The 12,433-nt window shown below is 43.0% G+C and overlaps 1 pseudogene; it reads right to left on the bottom strand.

The window, feature by feature from the left end:
- Positions 1-598: 598 nt before the first annotated feature.
- LOC136548614 (nicotianamine synthase 9-like) lies at positions 599-8,792 on the bottom strand (annotated as a pseudogene).
- Between the last annotated feature and the right edge of the window lie 3,641 nt (positions 8,793-12,433).

Raw genomic sequence — 12,433 nt, 5'->3', positions numbered from 1 at the left:
GTACGCTAGCCCCCATATGTTTCTTCTCCCTCGACATTGTTCTCCCGCCGCTGGCCATGACCAGGGCTGGCTGGCTAGCGCTCTGGCCCCGCCTTTCCTTTTGATGAGCTACAGTTTTTTCTTTCTATCTATGATGAGCTGCAGTATCTTTTTTTTCTTTTGTACTCCGTATCTATGATGAGCTTCACTAGTTTTTATTTTCTATATATGTATGCTGATTTGTAATGTGGAGCTGCAATATTTTTTACATTACAATGTTTTACATCATATTTCAATTGGCAAAAAAAAGTTTTACATTATGCTCCACATGCAACAAAACTTACACCAAATACCATCTAGGGACATATTAGACTTTTCTCAAGGGAACCTCACAAAACTAGAGCTGGAGCTAGGCTACGTGTCAACCAACTACTCTAGGAACTCCAAAGTGGAGTTGCTCCATGATGGAGTTGGCGGAGTAGAGCTGAAAAAAGTAGAGCAGAGCAGTCCCAAGTAGGCCCTTAATTACATCCAAAAGTCCACATGAAAGAAATCTTAGTTTAATTATCGATGCCGATGCCAGACCTTAATCTTTGTGAAAGAAAAATGAGACAATTCCTTATTTGACACCAGACAAATGACTCATTCCTTCTTTGGCCCTCGAAATTTTTTTCTTCCTTATTTGACACTGACTCCGACTTTCGTTCCCAAATTGACACTCTGTTCGATTTTCCATCCAACCACCGTTAAGTTCCCTGCGAAAAGATGATTTTGCCCATGCTCCACACCCTTCTCCCTCCTCTCCTCTCCTTCTCCCTCTCCCAGCGACGACGTGCGCGTCGACGGCGGGGACAAGCTTGCGCGCGATGATGACAGAGTTGATCACCTCCCCCTCCGGGTGGTGCACGGCGAGCACATCGAAGCCACCTCAGCGGATCTCCTTGGGGTCCACGACGGGGTACAGGAACCCACGCGTGCCATGCGTGCTCCGCACCACCAACACGGCGCCGGGGGCCATGTGCTTCCCGAGGTGCTCCACCACGCGGGCCTTCTCCTCGGCGGCCATGCCCACAAGCGCCGCCAGGAAGACGACATTGTATCCGGCCAGGTCCCTGGTGACGTCGGCCAAGTCGGAGGTGCGGAACGCCATACGCGCAGCGAGCGCGGCGTCGGCGCTCACGAGGCGGCGCGTTCGGTCGTTGGCATCCCCGCAGATGTAGTTGTCGAAGGCGGCGGCGGGGAGGTGGCACGCCGCAAGCACGAGGGAGCTGAGCGGGAGCGGGCCGGAGCCGACGAAGGCGACGCGGGCTGTAACACCTCGGGTGTTTAAATATTAAAATCTGACATGTCATCATATGCATTGCAAAGCATTTGGCATTTGGTGAAACTTTGAGATGCATACACTAAAATAAGTTTATATTTATGTGGTATGTGTTGCATTGTATTGTTTGACTCAAGTTCAATGTTTGTTTGGATTTTGAATTTTTTTCCAGAAAACCCCGCTTTTCAACATTTAAACCCTACCCTGAAAATCCATTTCAAAATCTAAGCATATTTTGGGGTTGGGCCCAAAAGCAAAAGTGTAGAGCTTGGAAAGTTATACAAAGTTTGTTTTTGGAGTTTTTCAAGTTGTTTAGAAAAATTTTGAGTAATTCAAAAAGGCGTAATTCGTTAAATTTCCCTATTTGAATCGTTCTCCAAGATTGATATTTGAATAAATGTTGTAATACTGCAATGACTCTGTAACGTGATCCTGCTCGAAAATCATGGATGATTCGGGGTTCCCTAAGGACACCCGACAGTCTTTTTAAGTTCATGGAAACATATACATAGATGTCAAAGGTCGTCGGACAATGATAGGTGCATGTGGGCCCTATAACTTAGGAGGTTCTGCCACAGAATGGTATCAGAGCGATCGTTACAAGGTTTTTGTTGTATTGTTTTACAAAAACTTCAAAATGATTTGGGATGACTAAATTTAACTTGATAATTTGGTCCAAATTGCTTCTGACTTATCTTATTTCTTTCTCACCATTCCATATTTGATTAAAAAGGTTTTGTGTGGTGGAGTAGTAATCTTACTATGCCCTATATAAAAATAAATGTTTTTTATGTACATTATTAACTTTGATGTTTTTGTTCGTAAGAACGATTCATGCATCAGGAATAATTCACTCGTTACTTCCTTCACCTCGTAGTCTGGAGTTAAGTAGTGAGTCTGGTTTGAGGAATGTAACCCATCTTAGCTACTTTTTGGATTTTGATCAAATGGTCTTACTTGGATTCAATTGGTTTCCTACAGTATGGCTCGTGCCAAGATGACGCCCCGTAAGTCCACCGGACCCAAAGGAGTTCCTCGTCACCAACTTGCCCCTAGAAATGATGGTGCTAGCAGTAGCAGTACTAGGCCTGATCCCTAGGCAGAGATACTGAGGGTTTCTATGGAGTTAGCACAATCTACTAGAGATAGGGCTTTGGATGTTATACAAATAGGAGAATTACAGGGTCAATTGAGGCAGCTCACCATCGCGCATAGGAACTGCGAAAGTATGCTAGTTCGTACGGTGGAAGGAAGAAATGAAGCTTGGCACAGGGAAAATGTAACTAGAGCTAGAACTCATGAGCTAGAATTCTATGTAGAAGATTTAGAAGAACATAATACATATCTACATGAGGAGGTTCATAGGCTTAGCAATCTACTGAATCCGAATCATGAGCCTCAAGCTGATGCCATGGACCCTGGTGTCATCCTTGCCGATGATGATGAATCAGGAGAGGAAGAAGAAGAAGATCCTGAAGAATTAGTAATAATCGATGAAAGTGATGATGAAGGCGGTAATAATTCCGGAATGGATACCGAGCCTGAAGTTTGAAGAAATTGAGGAAAAGAGTAGAGTTGTATAATAGTAGCTCTAGCTAAGTTATGTAGTTTTGTTCTCGTACTCGTGGGTTTGTTTGTACATTAGTAAACTCAATGTAATGTGTCTAGAGTAAGCTTTGGTACAATTCAATAAAGACATGTGAATAAAGTTTGGTTTGTTATGAGCAGATGCGTCGTACGCGGGGTTCATTTATTCTGGGAACTTCACAAGATGAGGACGGTATTCCAGATCCGCCACCAGTTCCAACCAATTTAGCTGATGCTATAACTGCACTTGTCAATGTGACGGCTGAAAATTCTCGTTTGCTTCATGAGATGGCTCAGAGTAATCAGAATCAGATGTACGGAAATCGTGGACGCCACCATAACCGACAGGAGGCTACATATGTTGATTTTACACACACAAGACCCCCGGTGTTCACCAAGGCAGATGAACCATTGGAGGCTGATGACTGGCTTCGAACCATGGAGCAGAAATTTGACCTTATCCCATGCACGGAGTATTAGAAACCTACATTTGCCGCCCAACAACTTAGAGGAGCAGCAAGTGCTTGGTGGGCAAACTTAGTGGCTATGCAACCAGCTGACATTCCAATAACTTGGGCTAAGTTTCGTACTGCCTTCAGAGCCCATTATATCCCTGAAGGAGTGATGGCTATGAAGCTAGATGAATTCCTTGCTTTGAAACAAGGAGATCAAACCGTGATGCAGTTTGTGGGAAGATTTAATCATCTGTCCCAATATGCATCCGAATATGTCAATACTGATGCTAAGAAGAAGAGGTGGTTTATGAGAGGCCTGAATACCAAGTTGCAGACTATGATGACCACTTGCACCAATGTCACTTATCATGAGGCAGTAAATATTGCAATTGATTCAGAATCAAAGTATCGGCAGCATAAGGAGCTCAAAAAGAAAAAGAGTGTGCCATCTGGATCTTTTGGGGGAAATCAGAAGAGGCAGAGGGTGATTTATCATCCAGTACATCATAATCGTCCTCCTTATCGTCCGCCGCAGTTCCAAGCCGGGCAACAGTCAAATGTCCGTCCTGCTATAACCTATCCGAATTCACAGTCGACCAATGCTCCTGGTGGCAATGCTCCAACATCCCAGGGTCACAACTATCCGTGCTACAATTGTGGAAGGACTGGTCATTTCTCTAGGGAATGTCCATATCCTAGGCAAGCTAATTAAAATTATCAGAAGGTCCCTGCTAATCAACAACAGGGTCAGGCACCAAACAAGAACCCCAATCAGAATGCTCAGAAGGGCAAAGATGAGAGGAAGATAGGACGGGTGTTCTATATTCAAGCTAGAGAAATTCCAGAAGGGGAGCCAGTGATGATGGGTATGTTTCCTGTTGCCAATCATCCTACAGTTATACTTTTTGATTCTGGTGCATCGCATTCATTCATCAATAGAACATTTGTCGGGAAGCATGAAATTTCAATTGGGGCAACAAAGGAAAGTTTCTTTATACAGTCGCCTGGGGGACGTCTATGTACTAAGGAAATGGTATACCAGGTACCCATAAACCTGGGTGGGCATATTTTTCCCACTACCATGATTATCCTTAAGGATCAGGATATAGATGTAATTTTGGGAATGAATTGGATGTATCAGCATAAGGCTATTATAGATGCTTTGAATAGGACCTTAAGAGTGAGTTTGCCTAATAGTAATTCTCAACTTCTTATCCAACTTCCAACCCTAAGAAGATCAGTGGGCAAGATTTGTGCAACTGCTGTCAAAGAGATTAGAGATATTCCGGTAGTGTGTGAATTTCTAGATGTGTTTCTTGAAGATTTACCCGGTCTACCACCTGATAGGGATGTACAGTTCAATATAGAGTTACAACCTAGAACAGCTCCGATTTCTCGGAGAGCTTATAGGATGCCACCTAAGGAATTGGCCGAGTTGAAAACTCAGTTACAAGAATTGATTGAGAAAGGGTTTATCCAACCTAGTTCTTCACCTTGGGGATGTCCGGCAATTTTTGTGAAAAAGAAAGATGAGACCCTGAGGTTATGTGTTGACTATCGTCCATTGAATGAAGTGACCATCAAGAATAAGTATCCATTACCTCAGATAGATCTGCTTTTTGATCAATTGGCCGGAGCCAAAGTTTTCTCCAAGATAGATTTTGAATTTTTTTCTAGAAAACCCCGCTTTTCAACATTTAAACCCTACCCTAAAAATCCATTTCAAAATCTAAGCATATTTTGGGGTTGGGCCCAAAAGAAAAAGTGTAGAGCTTGGCAAGTTATACAAAGTTTGTTTTTGGAGTTTTTCAAGTTGTTTAGAAAAATTTTAAGTAATTCAAAAAGGCGTAATTCGTTAAATTTCCCTATTTGAATTCAAAAGTTCATTTCAAAATCTAGACCGAATTAGGAAATGGTTATAAAAGCAAAGTTGTAGAACTTTTGATTTTGAGCAACTTTTGTTTTTGGAGATTTTTGAGTTGTTATGAAAATTTGGGAGTAATTTATGAATTTTGGTGAATGGCAAACTTGTAATTACTGTGAACAGTGTTCACCGCTTGCGCTACACCGCCGGCGAGCTTCGGCTTGCTTCCAGTCGCGCGCGTGGCCGTCTGGGCATCGCGTTGGCACGGCGAAGGCTTCCGCGTGGCTTCTTTGCGCTTCCTTGGTCGCGTTATAAGCCAGCCACCGTCGCCGTTCTTCGTTTTCTTTTCTCCTCTATTTTCCAGTCACCGCCGCCGCAGCTCCGTCGAGCTTTTGCCGTCGAACCAGCGCCCACGCCATCGCAGCAAAGCATGCTCCAGCTCCGCCGTATCCTTGCGCATCCAGCCAACCCACCAATTCAACTAGTCTAAGTCGGGAACTCGAGTTGCATCGTCTTCTTCCTCGCGGCCGGCAACTCCTCCGCCGAGCACGATTCCCCGCGGCCAGAGCTCCACGGTGCATCTCCGTCCCTGGTTTTGGTTGATTCTGTTTCGTCTCGATGATGTAGTACTTAATCCATAGCTGGTTGCTCATTTTGACCACTGCAGTCGCCGGTACACCATCGCCGACGACGTTTTGCTCCGCCGTGACCGCTGTCAACGTCGACCCGTGTCATCGTAGCTTATTCGGTCTCGTTCTTTGCTCCAACGTGTTCATGGTAAGCTACTGGACCTTCCCATGCCCTCTGTTTCCCCGTTTTTGGCTTCGTTTCACCGACGTTGTGTCGCCGTGCCACCGCGTCCGCCATGGCCGACGACGAGCTAGTATAGGGCCGTAATCAGTGCTGATAGGGACGTCAATCGATGCGCCTAGTCTTGGTGATCATTTTGGTACGTTGGCCGTCGCCGTTGGACTCGCCATCGGCGAGAAATCGTCGGTCAGCGCCGTCGCCGTCGTAGTCAAACACGCGAGGTTAGGGATGACAGGTGGGACCCGTTGTCAGTGACTCAGCGTTCAAATGGATTTTTCTATTTTCATATTTGAATGAATAGTGTCTATTTTTTTTATTTTTGTGTAGATTTATTTAGAGCTCCAAAAATTATGAAAATTTTTGAGTGACTTCTCTGTGATGTATAGTATTTAATAAAAATATGAAATAATATTTTTCAGTACTTTTTGAATGTGGTAAAAATTGCTCAATTTATTAATAAATGGATTTCCATGATTTTTCTAGGCTTATTTAATTGTCCAAAAATTATGAAATTTGTTTTGCCACTTACTTATCATGTAATGAATATGTACTAAAATTTTGAGCTCAATTAGAATAAGTTGATTTATTTCATAATTTTGAATTAAATAATTAATTCATAAAAGCAAATAGTAACCTTTAGTGATTTAGGTTTTGTTTGTAATTTTGGATTGAGTGATGACCTCGGGTCATTAGTTGATAATGATCCTTGGCAATTGATGTATGTGTTACGATAAAGATTTAGTTTGTTTGACTTGCAACTGTACCGCGAAGGAAAGTTGTATTCAAATTGTTAATTTTTGTATCCATCATCGAGCATCATATTTAGTGTTCCGCATGTTGAACATGTCATTGTTATTACGTGTAGTGAACGAAGGTGAAAACGTGGTAGTTAATCAAGCTGTTGAAGAGGTTAATCCGTCTGTTGAGGTCGGATCGTGTACTTGTGTAACGTCGCAGGAAACGGACTTTTCCGTCAACGAAGGCAAGCCTCGGATGCATACAACCCTACCTTGTGTTTTACAAATTAATTTCGCTTTTGCTTTCTATTACTGCATTAAGTGGTTAGGAGTTAAGTAAGAGCCTAATTGGTGCATTACCACCCTTGTTATTCCATATTTACCATATTACCAGTCTAAAACTCGTATATGCCTAGTTTTGCTTAGCTATGCGTAGAACGATGAAAGTCGGGTGACTACCTGCCACCTGCAAGTAACAAATGGAACATTGGTTAATTATGTTAGCATGTGATATGGGAATGTGGAGCAATAAATCTAGACCGGGCGGACTCGGTGTGTGTGAGCCATAAGACATGGAGGTCTTATGAGCGGGTTATTTCCGCCTATGTCGATTAAGGCACGTCCGTTGTTGAATTGTATGAGGTGAGAATTTGTAGTACTAACCACATACTCCGGTAAGCCTGAACTTGGCAATTCTATTACGAGAATGGCTACTCGCGTACTGAGAGTGGAGAGATGGCGGGAATAGCGTGTACCCATGTGGCCATGGGCTGGAATGGTGGAGTACTATGTTCTCGGGTGGCGCAGGCCCGTTCTTGTTTTAGGGGATCCGAGGGTAGGTTGGTATATGTAGGTCGGGGACCTGCATATGTCGTGTGGTCTGGAATCCCCAGCTGGGCTTAATCGGTTCGAATCGTCGTTGCTCCTCGGTTAAGGAGACTCAACTCACTGTTCATCATCGTAGAATTAATAACCAAAACTTGAATAAGGCTTATGAAGGTGTTGGATATGAAGTCTCATGATCTCAGTGCGGATCGCGTCAGCTTTGTATATAATTCTTGAGAAGTTTTCTATATAAAGAATGTTGTTAAAAGAGCTTTTACGCAAAAGAACTTTGATCATTGTTAAAGCTATACCTTGAATCCCTGAGCCTACATTACTGAGTTTATCAGTTAATATTTCGGATAAGTCTTGTTGAGTACTTTCGTACTCAGGGTTCGTTGACCCCTTGTTGCAGGTGAGCCTCATGAGCAGATCTGTTTTGGATCATGCTGCATGACTATCGTTCGTTCTGACGATGAGAAGTAAATGTGTGATCCTTGGGCAGGATGTTTATTTTGTGTGATATGTCTATATTAATTATGCCACTCCACTACTACTATGGTTTGTAATAATTATCGAACTTAGTTTGTAAGGTTTGAAACAACTGGTTTGTAAACTATATTATCGTAAGACTTCCGCTGTTTTTACTCTGGTTTTGATATTTGAATAATGTTGTAATACTGCAATGACTCTGTAACGTGATCCTGCTCGGAAATCGTGGATGATTCGGGGTTCCTCGAGGACACCCGACAGTCTTTTTAAGTTCATGGAAACATATGCATAGATGTCAAAGGTCGTCGGACAGTGACAGGTGTATGTGGGCCCTATAACTTAGGAGGTTCTGCCACACGGGCCCGGGACGTGGTGCGCCAGCAGGCCGTGCTCTAGCTGGCTCAGCAGCAGGTAGTTGCTGAAGTAGGGGAAGAGTGTCCGGTGGTCCAGCGGGTTGTCGAAGGTCGCCAGCGGGTCGGAGTAGTGCGCCTCCAGCAGGGCCTCAGCGTCGGCGCAGAGCGGATGAGCGACGCGCGCATGCGCTGTAGCTCCGGGGCCAGGTGCTCCACGTCCACTGTGCTGTGCAGGATGCTGGCCGTCACGAGGTCGGTGAAGAGCGCGTTCACCTCCAGCGACAGGCTCAGCGACGGCAGCTTCGCGATGGCGGCGGCCAGGCCGGAGATCTTGTGCACCAGCGCCGCCTCGGCCTCCTCCGATGAGTCCATGCCACCGGGCTCGCCTTGTCCTTCCCGGCGAGTCACCTCCATGCACTAGGCCCATGCGCGTCCAGGCACCGGCGGTGCTCGCCCGAGCGTCGTCGGCAGGCGCAGACCGTCGAGGAGTCGCAGGGAGGCGCGGCCGCCTAGGAGGGAAGCTCCGGCGTGGCTGCAGGGGGAGGCTCCAGTGTGGAGGAGAGGAGGGAGAAGGGGAGGAAAGAAGGGAGAAGGGTGGTGGGACCCACATGGACAACATTGTCTTTTCGCAGGGCATTTGACGGTTCCACGACGGGAATTCCAACGGAATGTCAATTTGGGAACGAAAGTTGAAGTCAGTGTCAAATAAGGAAGAAAAAAAATTCAAGGGCCAAGGAAGGAATAGGTCATTTGTCTGGTGTCAAATAAGGAATTATCTCAAGAAAAATACAACTAATACAGAAATGATCTTTAGCAATGATAACCTTTTTGGACAAAGGCAGCTCAATCTACATCCGGCTCCATAAATCAGTTCCAAACAGCCGTCTCTATAAATATATTTGTAGAGGCGGCTGCTATTTCCCATATTTTTCATCATGCATGGTTGCTATAGCTACTATTTGCCAACAGGGCTGATTTCTTATTACCGCAGCAACAGAACAAATTGTCATTTTTTTCAACAATAGGTAACTCGTGGGTGTTGACATTTAATATTGCACCCATTAGTGTAGCACCGTGGGTTTAGTATACATGTCTCAATTGTATCTGTACAATGAAAATAAAATTAGTCACCTGTTTTTTCCCACAGTGCCATGCCCTCCCCCTAAGATATGACAACATTTTTTTAATAGTACAATCTTATAATTTTTATTTATATTTAGTACACTAATTTTGTTAAATTATTGCACTAAATATAAATAAAAACTGCAATACTATACTAATAAAAATATGTTGTCATTTTTTTTGGGGGGGGGGGGGTGTGGGGGTCACCGGCCCCTGGCTCCGCCACTGGCTAGGCCAGGCTCTAGCACTCATGTGACATTTCTGTGGCTAGTGTGTCCGGTGGTGATCCGGCGTATGTCAGTCCGGCGACGATGGGTTTGGAGCGCGTTTGGTGGCAATGTGTTCAATGCAGCAAGCGTGAGCCCGCGCACGAAACTCCTTTCCTTCCGTGGCTCAGGTCGTTAGGTCTGCTCACCTCATATGAGTAAGGCCCCGTTTAGTTCCCCCAAAACCCAAAAATTTTTACGCAATATCCGTCACATCGAATCTTGCGGCACATGCATGGAGTACTAAATGTAGACGAAAAAAAAACTAATTGCACAGTTGGGTGAGAAATCGCGAGACGAAACTTTCGAACCTAATTAGTCCATAATTAGACACTAATTAACAAATACAAACGAAAGTGCTACAGTACCCAAAACCCAAAAATTTCCGGATCTAAACGGGGCCTAAATTCAGATATGGTAGTGCAAGTTGGTTGGATAATCTGGATCCTATTGTTGGTCTGCAATAGAAATTCAGTAAACGTGTATCAAACCTAAGATTTTTCCATTTTGTCAATATTCTGAAACCTACTATTGGATTGCTTTGTAGCTGTAGGCTATATTAGTACAGTAGTTGCAGCTTGCATTACAAAAAGTAGTATAATATTATGATTTGTCATAGTCAGCTTGCACTCTTGGGTTGTATCGCTAGAAAGTCAAATATGTGTCTTTGTACTAAATTATTTGCATTTATAGTATTTCTACATAATATTTCAATTAGTAAATTAAAGCAAACAGACACTCACATATGCTTACAAAATCAAAACATGAACTAAACATCATCTAGGGGCATATTAGACTTTTTCCACGAAAACCTTCTATTCCTAGAGTTGGAGTCAAGTTGCATTCCAAACAGGTCTATCTACTCCTAGAACTCTAGAGTGAAGCTGCTCTATGGTGGAGTTAGTGGAGTAGAACTAGAAAAACTAGAGCAGTGCAGTGCATAACAGGCCCTAAATTTGGATCGGCTTTGCATGGTCGATCTTGTGTGCTGCAGCAAACCAGCAACACGTCTGTATAGAGCAACTCCACTAGATATCCTATCTTGCATCTCCTATATGTTAGTTTAGAGTCTCTTATAACCATTTTAGCCTATAAGAGAACACTGATGCAACAGATTCCTTAAAACTTGTCACCTACTCCCTCCATCCCAAATTATAGGTCATTCAAACTTTCTCGAAAGTCAAAGCATTTCAAGTTTGACTAAATTTATATAATAAAATAATAACATTTATGATACCAACTATGTATCATTAGATTCTCCATTAATTATATTTTTATAATAAACCTAATTGATGTCATAAATCTTTGTATTCTCTCTATAATTTTTATCAAACTTGAGATGCTTTGATTTTCCAAAAAAATTAAAATGTCTTATAATTTAGAACAGATGGAGTATATTTTATTTTCTTCTATTTCTCCTACCTTTTGCATACACTTCTCATTATAAACTCCATTCCCACTCCAGAAAATTCATGATTTTATCATTCTACCACACAATTATCCAACATTTTTAATCCATAACATTTTTAATCCATATCAAATTTGAAGCTAGCATAAGTCCAACATTGCGATGAAAGTGCTCTCCAATTCGCTTCCAATATGTGCTACTATTTTGATCAGTTCCTGTGACAGCAGCAAGACTCACACTCTCCCAAGCTAAACCCAAGGCCTCGTCTTCTTTTACTGAGTAGTTGGCTGTCGTTGTCCCTTTCTTCTTTGATGGAGGAGTGACCTCCATGACTTCTTCGTCCAAACTTGGAAATAGTTGCCCAAGACGCGTCTGACAGCGGAGAGGAGAGGGAGGGGTCTTTCCTTTATTTAGGAGAGAGAGGTTTGGTTTTAAGAGACCTCCTAGAAGTTATAGGGTTAGGAGATGTGATAGGATACATGGTGGGGCACTTACAAAACTCTTATATCACAAGATTTTAAGGATAGAAGACCCTATCGGATATCTGGTGGAATTATTCTTAATGAACATTCTACTACATATAAGTACTTATAACTCCTATAGTCCTACTACCTAGCTACTACTACTCTGGTATGTTTTTTTAGGAAGACAAAGAGTCTCATATCTGATATATATTAAGGAAAATAAAAGTTGGTACAAAAAGACAACTCGACACAAAATGACCTCTAAATCATAAGAGTAGATTGAAGATCAAACCAATCATCTTCTTCCTTCGATCATCCATTGCCTGTTGAAAATTGAGAAATGCACCGAAGAGACAGCAAAGGAAAGGGACACCTGCAAACACCTTCGCCATACAAGGCTTTGAAAACTACAAAATCCACTAGTCGCTCACAACGAGATCTAGAACCCACTGAATGGAGGAACTCTATGAGGAACACATGTTTATAGTTCTTCACCATCAGATCAGAGTATTTGATTTTTGGCTAAATGCTCTACATTGATCACTTGTCTATATTATTATAATTATATACTTATAAGGCCATGGGCCGGCGCAATCATGCACGTGCAGCCTGATGGCCCAGTGGCCCACAGGTCACCGGGTGGACAGTACGTGGTATACAACTAGTTGCGCCCTAGCCCTTAACTATGTCTATAACATTTCCTAAAACCAAATTACTTTTTCCCGTCGTAGATAAGTAACATTTTATCCACTC

Source organism: Miscanthus floridulus, chromosome 4 (assembly GCF_019320115.1).
Source record: "Miscanthus floridulus cultivar M001 chromosome 4, ASM1932011v1, whole genome shotgun sequence".
NCBI classification, from domain to species: domain Eukaryota; kingdom Viridiplantae; phylum Streptophyta; class Magnoliopsida; order Poales; family Poaceae; genus Miscanthus; species Miscanthus floridulus.
The sequence above is the reverse complement of the archived record's forward strand: the minus strand, read 5'-3'. Positions and strand labels throughout refer to the sequence as shown.